This window comes from Meleagris gallopavo, chromosome 13 (genome assembly GCF_000146605.3).
Source record: "Meleagris gallopavo isolate NT-WF06-2002-E0010 breed Aviagen turkey brand Nicholas breeding stock chromosome 13, Turkey_5.1, whole genome shotgun sequence".
NCBI lineage: Eukaryota > Metazoa > Chordata > Aves > Galliformes > Phasianidae > Meleagris > Meleagris gallopavo.
Genome location: NC_015023.2, coordinates 17,979,477 through 17,990,622, shown reverse-complemented (window position 1 = coordinate 17,990,622; position 11,146 = coordinate 17,979,477). Strand labels below are relative to the sequence as shown.

General features: G+C 50.3%; 1 long non-coding RNA gene across 1 annotated transcript; it reads left to right on the top strand.

Moving 5' to 3' along the window:
- The first annotated feature begins 1,711 nt into the window (after positions 1 to 1,711).
- Positions 1,712 to 5,457, top strand: LOC104913067. Its single transcript, XR_004161230.1, has 2 exons — positions 1,712 to 1,854; positions 4,283 to 5,457. It is a non-coding gene; the product is annotated as an uncharacterized LOC104913067 (long non-coding RNA).
- Positions 5,458 to 11,146: the final 5,689 nt, after the last annotated feature.

The following is an 11,146-nucleotide window of genomic DNA, read 5'->3' as shown; positions in this document are numbered from 1 at the left end:
GCTCTCCTCTGTGTGTGGGCACGAGTTTGCATGAAACGCTCTTGGCCTCTTTTAAAAACCTGCTTTGATATTTCCAGGCTCTCTGCTGCGCCGACAGCCCTCTGTGTTTGAAACCCAACTGGAGGACTCACAGATGAAATCTGGCTGAGCTGAAAGGCTGTTGTGCCACCGGGATGCAATGCTCACCAAGCCTGGAGTGTCCTCAGAGAGGGTGAAGCCATAGGGGGTGGCTGGTGGCATTCAGCCCTCTGCTTGCAGCCGTCTTTGGAGCTGCTGTGAGAGCTATGAGGGCTGCATGCACAGAGCAGCAGGCAAATTTGGGGGCTTCACCATTTCCACGTGGTCTGTGCAGACCATACAGCCAGGATACAGCTAGCAGGGCGTGAGAGCAACAGATTAGTTTGCTTGAGCTTGTCATTTCAAATTCCCTTCCGCTTCTCTATCAGCAGTGCTCAGGCCCATCCCCACAATCAGCTTCTCTCTGGACAGCTGCCGAGATGCGATATTTATAGGGTTTACTGGAAACTGTTGGCACATTGCTGGGCTTTGAAATGTGATTGTTTTTCAAAGTAGGAAATTAGCTGGAGTGTGGGGCTGGTGGCCAGCTTGGACTGCAAGCAAAGGGAGCCCGAGGTCAGCAGCAGGCAGCGTTGTTTCTTTTATCTTCAGAGCCAATTTGCCGCTCTCTGTTTTTTAAGTGACTCTTAAGGTGATGGACAAAATGAAATCATTGGGTGGTCATCCTCCACGTTAGAAACACTTGAAGTAGATTCTGAACCACTTAAACAAGTTCCTACTGGAGTAACAGTTGGGTAAGAATCTGGTAATTTATAGCGTCGTAGGAGGGCTTGGAGCCTGGTGGATGGGTCCCAGCTTGGAATAATGAAGCTGTAATGTTGCAAAATGAAGGAGGTATTCTTGTCTTGGACAAGTCACTCCTATTCTTCTCCATCTTCCTGTTTGCATAATATTAGTTCATTTTACTTAGCGATCGTGAAGTTTTACTGGCCAACAGTTGGTTGCAGTTGAATCCCTTAGCTTGAGAATGTTCTTGAAAACAAAGTACTGACATTGCTGTCACTTCCCTTCAGTGAATGCCTCCACGTGATGCACGTTCTGCAGAAAAGCTCTCAAAAGAGTGGAGGATGGGAACACTGGGAGCTGGGTGACCTCACATGTGACACCCTGGAAGGACAGCCTTGGCAAACTTGTTTATGTGCTAATGTACCTGGCAAGGTGTCTGTCCTGTGTTCTGGTCTCCCTAGATAACCACTTAAAGCACAGGCAGTCAGCCCCAGAAGCACCTTTCCTTTGCTAATGACATCCCCCTGGGAACCAACACAAGCTGGCAGCATCTCTGTCCAGCAGGTGAGGCACTGGGGCTGCTGGAAGCAGCAGCTGTTCGCGCTGAAGCCCTGTGCTGAGCTGCTCTGCTGGGAGCCACGTGCTGCTGTGCTGGGGAGCACACAGGGCTGTCTGCTGTCCCTGCCCCCCAGGCTGGGAATCAGACCTGCAGCCTCGTGCCCAGCCAGGATGGATTCTTTCAGCCCAGGCCCTTTCGTTCCCAATGGGCCTGCGGGTGTTTAGTGGTGGCTGCCTGTTTACACGCTCTTCTTTGCTGCAGCCCAGCATATGTCTTCTGGCATAGCTTAGCGATGCTTTAACAATGCTGTATGTCAAACCTGATATATTCAGGAAGCCCTACTGACAACTTCTGAATTTTTTTTACATTCTAGTTTTGCTAGTGATGAATACCAAGGAGTTATGAGGCAGATATCTGCTGTGGTGCAGCAGCACAAGGAGACCATGGTGCCAGGAGTGCCACAGCTCAACGTGTGCGACAAGGCTGTCATGGTGAGCAGTTAAAACATTTACAATTCCTTTGCTTAAAGTATCTTTTGTGAAGGCTTAAAAATGTCACTGAATGCTGGGAAGGGATAGGGAGGAAGGGAGGGCTGTTTGTTACCTGTGGGATGCAGCTGCACAGCACAGCTCGTACAGAGCCAGTTGGGTTATGTGTGCAAGGTCTGCCAGCGTGCTGTGATACACTGTGACTTCCTTCCTCAGAGATACCAAGGTATCTGTAAGTGCAGATGCTTCTCCTTTCAATCCCCTCTGCAGTTCTCAAAAGCCCTCTGTGTTTTGGGTGGTGGGACTGAGACGGTGGATCTTGTCAGATACTCAGATCACTGAACATCTTTGGTCCTATGTGGTCTCCTTCAAGTGCACACCTGTGCCTGTTTCTTCCAAAGTCCTTCTGCTCTGAAGCAGGCCAAACTGGTTTCCAGTTCTATTTTCTGTTTTGAATAGCATGTTGGAAAGTTACAGTTTGGCTTTCCTTCCAAACGCTGCTTGGAGTGTTGTGAACCTGAGAAATAAACGGGATGGTTCTTAGGAGATAAGGTTGTCAGACGACAAGAGGTTGTGTAATTTAAGGGGATGTGCCTGTATAGACTGACACAAAATAGCAACAGACAAAGTCTTCCTGACCCTGAAGTAACCTTATGAAGCATACAAAGCATACCTTGAGTACCTGCTGCTCAGGCTCTGTCTCCAGCCCGCCAGAGCAGTGCAGAGCTTGGAGCTGCCCCTCTCTCCTTAATAAGACAGCAAAGATCTTTTTTAGCAGTCACTACTTTTTATTTTTGGACGTTAAGCAGGAAAACGGTTTGAAGGACCATTGTTTCTGCATTGTTCTCTTTCATTATTCAACCTTGCCTTTAATAAACCCCGTCCTGTGCTCCTCCAGGATGTTCTGTGGGCTCAGGCGCTCTCCCCAGCATCTGGCTGCTCCCAGAGCCCTTCCCTGGGAAGAGTTTTCTTCTGTGCTTCCAGCTCCAAAACTGGTTCATAAAGTGCAGTCGTGGTGCTGTTTGCAGCTGCTCTGGTGCAATGTGTTCAGGTGCTGCAAAAGCAGTAACACTGTTTGTCAGCACACGGGGTCTTTGGGTTGCAAAGTGGAACAAGTGCTGGACTGGAGGTGCCTTACTTCACCCCATACCCCAGCCCTCTCTCTGGATCTGTGCTGCCTGAATATTTTCTTTGTTTCTTTGGATCTCTGGTCCCTCTACGGAGTGGTCAAGCATCTGAAATTTCCGATGGTGCGTTTTAAAATTGAGAAATGGATTTAGAAAAGGCATTAATTGTTTGTAAATGATCTAGAGCCCTTCATGCAGCCATTCCACCCAACTCCGCTCTGTGTTCTGCTCGACCTGCAGAGATCTCTGCAGAGAGCTCTGCAGAGAGCTGGTGTCTCACTGCCATCTGTTGTCAGCTGCATGGAATAGAAACCTGCTCTGGTATCTTTGATGGGGTTAAGCTTCTGTTTACCTCCACAGGAATTTAATCAGTTTAATGACTTGAAAAACTTAATGACATGAAAGGCAGTAGGTCAGAGCTGAGCTGAGCGTTAAGGGGTGACAGCAAGAATCTCCCATGGGTGGACTTGGAGAGTCAGGGAAAGAACACACCACTGTGTGTTTCTGAGGGCAGAGATCTGCCATTCACGTTGGCACAGACCCAAATTTTAAATGACACCAAAAAAAGCCCTGATATTGAAAGAACTCCCTCATCCAAACTCCTTCCTCTGTTAATCCCTTTGGAAGCTGAGCTTGGCAGTGGGATTCCTTTCTGACGTTGCTTCTGTGTTGTGTGCATGCTGGAGAAAGGTAGTTCAAGAAACATGAGAACAAGGGAGGAGAACAGTTTTGCTCTGCATGCATTGGTGTAGTTGGCTCATAAATACCTCCTAGTCCACTGTTCATGAATTTGTCCATCAGAATGCTCATTTAAAATACAGACATTTTTCTCTCTCACACCCTCAGCCTTCAAACACTGGCTCTTTTTACTTGCTTCCTTCATCAAGCACATGGGTATCGTAGTGCTGAGGATACCCTCAGCATACCCAGGAGCTCTTTTCTGGATCGTAGGAGAACTAGGAGTTCACCAACAGCTTGTGATCTGTGTGCTCCAAACTACTGCAGGTAAGGGAAGAAGTCACTACGAGTCCCAGCAGATTGCATTTACAGGAGAGACCACCGTATTCCAACAGAGGGAATCATCTGATTCATAAGGATTTGTACTCTTCCCTAAAGCCTTTCTGAATAGGATTTGGAGTTGGAAAATGGATGATCCCAGGAGCATCAGCTGCTAGAGTTCTGTTTTTCATGAGAGCATTGTTGTGAGAAGCAAAAGGGGTCCATTAGGATACAAGGCTCAGCAGATACTTTGTGTGAACGTCTAACTTCATTTTTTCTGTGTATTTTGTTTGTTTTTTTAACAGAATTGGTCTCCCCCAGGCTGCGAGAAGCTAGGGAAGTGCCTGAAACCACCCAAGTCTGATCCAAAGAAGTGCTTTTGGCCTCATTGATCTCTCCTGCAGCCTTCAGGAGCTGCCCAGCAAGCCCTCTAAACGCCTGGACACAGAGTTTACAATGCATCTCTTCTCATGTTGGCACTCCTGTTTACCCAGGAAGGGTGTGATGTATGTGTGATATCATCATTTGCTCTTCCAAAAGGGACAGTGTTTATATTGCTAGTGCTCAGGGTTTAGCCTGTCCTCATCTGTTGGTTTAGTTGTTTCCGTAAATGGTAAATTTTTCAGTGAGGACTGTTTTAACTGTGAAAGATCTTTGGACAACCACAGCTCTGCCATGAGCTCAGAAACACCACGGGTGCACCTTTCCTCTGGCTTCTTCCAGCTGACCTCTGGACTCACTGCTCGTGTGGATGCCCCAGCAGCAGCCATAGGAGACTGCTCAGGAAATGTACAGCCCTGCCCAAGCTGCTGCCCTTGTTTTGTTTGCATATAACTTGTTGTTTTAACATTTCATTTCCATTGTGAACTCTTTGGACACCGACTTGTTTTTGCCTGTTGTTCCTAAGCTTGCAAGTACTGGGTGCAGCCGTACGGCCCACACTGCTGCTGTGCATGCCTGAGTGCAAACAAGTGCTGCATTCTCTTCTCAACTAAGGCTCAGCACAGGCAGAATGCCCTGCATTTTTTTTCTTTCTGTAGCTGCAAACGCTCACCAGGTCACAGTGTAAAGAAATTTGCAGATAGTGTTCCTGTAAGAACTGCCTCATTGATGGTGCGCAGAGCGTTCTCGGGGAGCTGGGGCTCTGTTGTTCACTTGTGGGATTTTCTTTATTTCCAAAAATCTAGATCCAAATATGGTGTAAGTCACTCTTTTAGTCTCGTGACCTGGGCCCAACCAACTGCAGGCTCAGAAATGCCCATTTACATCACACGTTAACTCTTGACCCTGTTTCCAGCGTATGCTCTCCGAGGAATTCTCCTTGTGCAAACTCTCCCCAGCCTGGGTGTAGCACTTCTCTAAACAGAGTTCATGGTAAATGCAGATTCTTCGCATAATTTCACATTGTAAATTGCTCATCCCGTTTTGAGTCTGTTTTTCACTCCCCTCACTGTTGCTAATAAATGTCTCTCGAACAGAACCTCGCAAGGTTGTTGTGGAGCTGTAAGGGAATACTTGGAAGCAATGTAAGCTTGCTGTCTGCTTCCACCCCTCCCCTGTTTGATACAGGACACGTGGCCTCTCCACATGGCATTTTGCTGCCCTGAGAAGGATCAAGGTACTCCATAGGGCTGCTTCCTTCCCAGGCAAAGCTGGAGCTGGTTTGAGACACGCTGACAGCTTCTGTGTTAACTGCTGTGCTCTGCCTCCTGCAGACTTCTCAACTTGTTCTCCTTGCCCACCCTATGATCCCAAATGCTCTCATCCCCCCAGTTCCTCTGTTTCGTGCTACCTGTAATCTCCACAGTAATTCCTAGCTGGAATCCAAGCTGGATAATCCTCTAAGATCGTCATGAGCACAGTGCTTGATCAGCCCATGGTGCTCCAGCCAACGCCAGACCCTCAGAACCTCCCTGCCTGCAGGCTGTGTGGCAGTCCCAGCATCCTACCTGCCCTAACCCAGAGCTGTGCCAGAAGTGTTCCCAGCCCAACGCTCCATTCTTATCACAAATAAAGATACCACCAGATGAGGGAGTCCGTCACCACAACCGCCCATAAGTTGCTGTCAACTCTCCAACAGCTGTGAGTGTCTGCTGCAAACTGCAACAGCTTCATCTCTGTGCACTGCCTATAAACAGATCCTGGGGCTGCAGCTCTGCTGGCTGCTCACCAGACACGCTGCCCAGCTCTCAGCCTTTGCACTGTGCACATGGTAAGCGTGCCAGCTGCTGGTAGCCATGCGCCCTGCCTGCCACTTCATTCTTTTCTCTCTTGCAGCTTGCAGTTTCGAAGACGGTGCTTTTTTCCTCCTCTGCATTACTTGCTTGGGCACGCCAGCCCGCTCTCAGCGCACTCAGTGTTTGGTTACTCAGCACACAAAGTCTTCATCCCTTACTGAAATAGTCCCTCGCTGCATAGATACTGGGTGTAAACTTTGCACTACAAAGCTGGCTGTTGGAAATGACCTGAAGTTTGTTTACTTAACTGCTTTGTGTTAGAAAAGATCAAGCTTCATATAAAGAAGCGACTGCTTTAAATAAGAATAGTTAGTTCTACAGCTGGACAGAATTTTAAATCAGTGACTTCCCCAAAGATGTACAGATTTTAATATTAAAGTGAAACGAGGTTATCAGTGAGGAGTGAGAGGGTTTGCCTGCACGCACCTGTGGAACGGCTGGCACCTTGGTTCGGGGCAGTCTCACAGCTCTGCCTCCTGGCTCACGGGGCTGGCTGGGCTTAAAAATAACTTGTTTTGTTTTCCTAGCATTATTTTTAACACGGATCAATTACCCAGCCCACACAGCTGCCCGGCGCAGTTTGGAGGCAGGGGTGTAAGTGAGCTGAGCACACGGCCGTGGGACGGACGCCGCCAGCCTGCAGCCCTTGTGCCCCTCGTGGTTCCCCCGATCCCTCTGACACCCTCTGCCCCGTGTGACAGCTGCCTGCTGCGGGGCTCCTGGCTTTGCAGGGGCTGCGTGCCGTAGCTGGGCAGGGAAAGGGGCCCGCTGGGATTTAGTGACCCACAGCAGGGCTGCTTCCCTGGGGGCTTCCTTCCTCGAGCTGCGAGCTGAAGGAGAGCTGGTGGCATTCTAAGGCTGCCTCTGTGTGATATTCCTGTCTTTATGTTTAAATACGTCTCCTAAATGCTGAAAGCTTAGTATCTGCTTGGGCTGAGAGTCCGAGGAATTCCTCTCCTGCCTTTAGTTTCCAATTAGCTGAGCCTCTTGAGTCTCCCTCCTCTGCCACAGAGGCTCTGTTATCGTCCCACCCTCCGTGCAGAGAAGCTTCTGAAATTGATGTAAGTAATAATCGTGGAGAAAGTCCTGCTGCATTCACAGTCTGCAGCTACAAAAATGGAGCCTGGCTTTAAAAGCCTGCAGTGACAAATGGATTATTTCGGTGGCAAATTAGTCTCCGTGGACCAACAATTTGGGGAGCTGAACACTGGAATTGGAATGCAGAAGATCAATTCCCAACACTTAGAGCCGAGGTTAATGCCCTGCAAACAGTACGGAGTGCAGTGATGGGAGATAAACGTGCCTCCGTGTTTCAAATGCCAAGCAGAGGAGCGCCGTGTTAGAAGCGAAAATGGAAAAGTTTGGAGCAGAACAAGAGAGAGAAAGAGCACGGATCTGCTGTTACGTGCTGTTTGGGACTGAGCTTTCATGCCAGTGCTGAGGGTGACAGTGTGCTTTTACTAAAGGAACTGGAGCTGACCCTGCTGAGAAGGGAGATGTTGAACTGGGGGCACCTGTGTGGTTCTGCAAGAAAGCAAAGCAGCTGTGATGAACAGCTGAAGGCCTGAGATGTCCTTCCACCAAGGACGTCTTTGCGGGCACAACATGAAGCCACTGCAGAAGAAAGACCTTTTTAAGGTGAGCATGGGTTCAGGTGGGGATTTGGGGTTGGAAACCAGCGCTGGGAGGCAGCGTGCTGTCTGCAAACACCCCAGAGAGCACTCAGACAGCTGGCTGAGCAGGGATCTGTGGCTGTCCTCAGCCTGGGGAGCCTGTAGGCTGCATGTACTGAGTGATTGACTGCTTCTTCCATAGCCAAGTAACTGTTTTGCAGTTCAAATGGCTCCTTTTCCACTTTTCTGAGCGGTTTTAATACTTGGGAATGCACTTCTGCTGTTGTTTTCTGGTTCTGTTTGATGCTTTCCATTTGCTATCAGAGCGCAGCACAGCGGTGTCCCTCCAATCAAACCCACAGTTTTTAAGTGTGGTTGTTGAGGGAAGAACTGAAATCTCATCTGAGGTTCCTTCTTTCTGTTGGAAAACATCTCCTTTAGACACAGAACAGACCCCATTTCTTGGTTTTCTTTAGATCCTGTGCCTCCACTTGGAGTCTTGCTGTTGCTCGAAGTCCAGTCTGAATTACATAAATACTAAATAAAGGTTCAGCCCTAGCCAAAAGCCTGTGCTCTATTAGAAGAGCAGAAACCTCTGCCATCCAGCTTACTGGGAACCAGCCCGGCAGCTGACACACAACTCTCTGCCTTCTTCCCTCCCAGAGCCACTTCACGCCCTCCTGGGTGTTAGGATACAGAGGCTGGTGATGCGATTCCCCCCCAGAAGGGATGGGGCGGAATATTTGCCAGCAGCAAGGAACGCGTGCCAAATGCATTTGCTCTGGCTCCAAATCCCCCTCCTGCTTTGGCAGGGGGAGGGAAGGAGCTCTGTGTCCCCTCCGAGGGCCTGAGCTGGGGTCAGCTCAGAGCAGGATGCTCAGCAGGCAGCACCAGAGCGTGGTCCCTTGCTGCTGTTAGTGGGACACAGCGAGCTCACTGCTCGTAGCACCAATCCAGAGCCCAGGGAGCTGGCTGGGGAGCTGCATTCTTCCGCTGTTGAAATAAGATATTTCACATTTGTGGGGTTGTTGTTTTTTTTCTTTTTTTTTTTTATTTATTTTTATTTTTATTATTAAAAAAAAAAAACACCAACTAGTTTAAAGTGCATGCGTTTCCAAAGCTGAAATTGAAACGAAGCGTTCCAGAGAATTTGGATGGAAATTTTAGTTCTCGTTTCCCCTTGTGGGGTATGTTGAAATTTTGGGCATTTTGTTCCACTTCACGCTGAAGTTTTAACATCCTGAACGGAACAGAAACTTCCACACTCAGCACAGCTCTCCTAATTGCCCGGTGAAGCTGATTAGAGTTAGTTCTGAAGCCTCCATCCAAACAGTTGCTGTGTTCTAACAACATCTCTCACATCAGGATCTTAAAGCACTTTGCAGGCACCGATCATCCACGCGTGGGAAAGAGGAGCAAAGGTGGTTTCCCCCTCCTGCAGTGCCGTCCAGGGAGGCAGATGTGGGGCTGCAGTCCCCCCTCCAGGCACGGAGCAGCCCAGCCCCCCCCGAGCTGCGAGCGGATGCTGACAGCTCCCCATGATGTGATATTCCAGAGCTGAAGTCCTTTGACATCACCGTTGGAAATTGGTTCTAGGAAAGTTCTTTTCGGATGGAAACTGCGGTAGGAGTCAGCACTGTTGTTTGAAAAGTTGAACAATTACAGGGAAACTCGTTTACTTCTGGACGTTAAAATCGGTCAGTGCAGCCCTCTGAAATGAGGGATTGATTAACGAGGTGCAGTGCTGACAAAAGCCTGGAGAAATGTTCTTAAACCCGAGCTGGCACGTTGCGTCATTTCTGGCAGCTGGAGGGTTGGTGTAACCTTCCGTAGGATCAGCGCAGGGCCTGGGAACCTCGTGCAGCTGCTGGAAAACCCCGCTGTCCTACGGGCTGTAACTGCAAAACCAGGTGAGGTGGAACCTGCAGTGTACGGTGGGATGGCACCGGGCAGGGCTGCCTGGCCACGGTCCCTTCCCATCTCCTGCTTATTTCCATGGGTAGGCAGAGCAATTCCGTCGCTTCCGTCCTCCAGGAAGAAGAGGAGCTGCCGGAACGGCTCACATCTGGTATTGTCGTTGGTGGGATGACAAAAGAGAAAAACCCTTCCAGTTGTTCTGCGGGAGCACGGGTGCAGCGCAGCGCCTGTTCCAGCACATGGCCGCGTGCCACATCTGTGTTTGCTTCGCTGGAACAGCTGTTAGGATTTTTCTGGTGCCAAGGAGATAATCTGACTTCAGGGAAAATCTTACTCTGCGAGGGAACGGTTGTGGAAGGAGGCACGCTGAGCTCCTGTGTGGGCTGCCCCTGGCAATGGAGCCTGGCGAGGAAGGGAGCAACCTCTGAGCTGACCTTCAGCTCGCCCCAGCCATCCAGCACACAGGTGGCTTCGGCCAGAGGGCCAACGAGACCCTACGGCCCCTACGGATGGGGAAGGAAGGAGGTGGAGCAGTGGAGGGTTCAGCCTGCAGCCTTCTAGAGGCTGTGCGTCGAGAGCTGGAAATGCAACAGCACGGGGTGTGAGGGATGCAGGCAGAACCCTCGCTGTGCAAGAGCCCCATCTGACAGCTGGAAGGTGCAGGGGCAGCTTTGTGTGCACAGCCAGGCTGCTGCATTCCCTGTCAGCAGCGGGCACCAGGCTTAGCTGGGGTTTTGCATGCTGGAGCTGCCTTTGCTTCCAGTGGGCAGCTGTATCTGGGTGCATTTGGTGCAGATCCAGGTCACATCTGCTAATGGAAAAGGAGATCTGCAATCATTTGGCAGCGCATCTCCTGCCCACGATGGATTTTGCATGGGCAAATGGCAGTTCCCACACCAGGAGATGGAATTGAGGGATGTGCAGGAGCAGCACGGCTGCCTCACCAACCAGAACCACAGAATGGCCTGGGTTGAAAAGGAGCACGGTGATTAATTTCAACGCCCCCCCCGCTACGTGCAGGGTCACCAACCAGTAGATCAGACCACTGGTGCTCAGCTGGCCCAGGACCCAGGGCTCTCGGCTGTGTCCATCTGCTCTGATCATAACCCAAACGGCTTTAACAAACACAAGGTACGATTCCAGAGCTTCACAGCAGCCGATGGGAGACAGAAAAGCAGGAAATCGCGGAGCCCTTAGGAGCACGCTATCTGTGCAAGGCACTGGGCGGGGTGAAAGGGGTGGAAACGTTCCCCTGGGCACGGCACCTCTTTTCCCAAGCAGAGCTCCGCGCACTGCAGGGAGCGCAACCAGAGCAGCGCAGCGAGCAACGGGGCATCGCGCCTTGCCGTGCTGGAGCTCCGTGGACCGAAAGCTTCGTGCCCAGGGCTGGGACGGGGCTCCG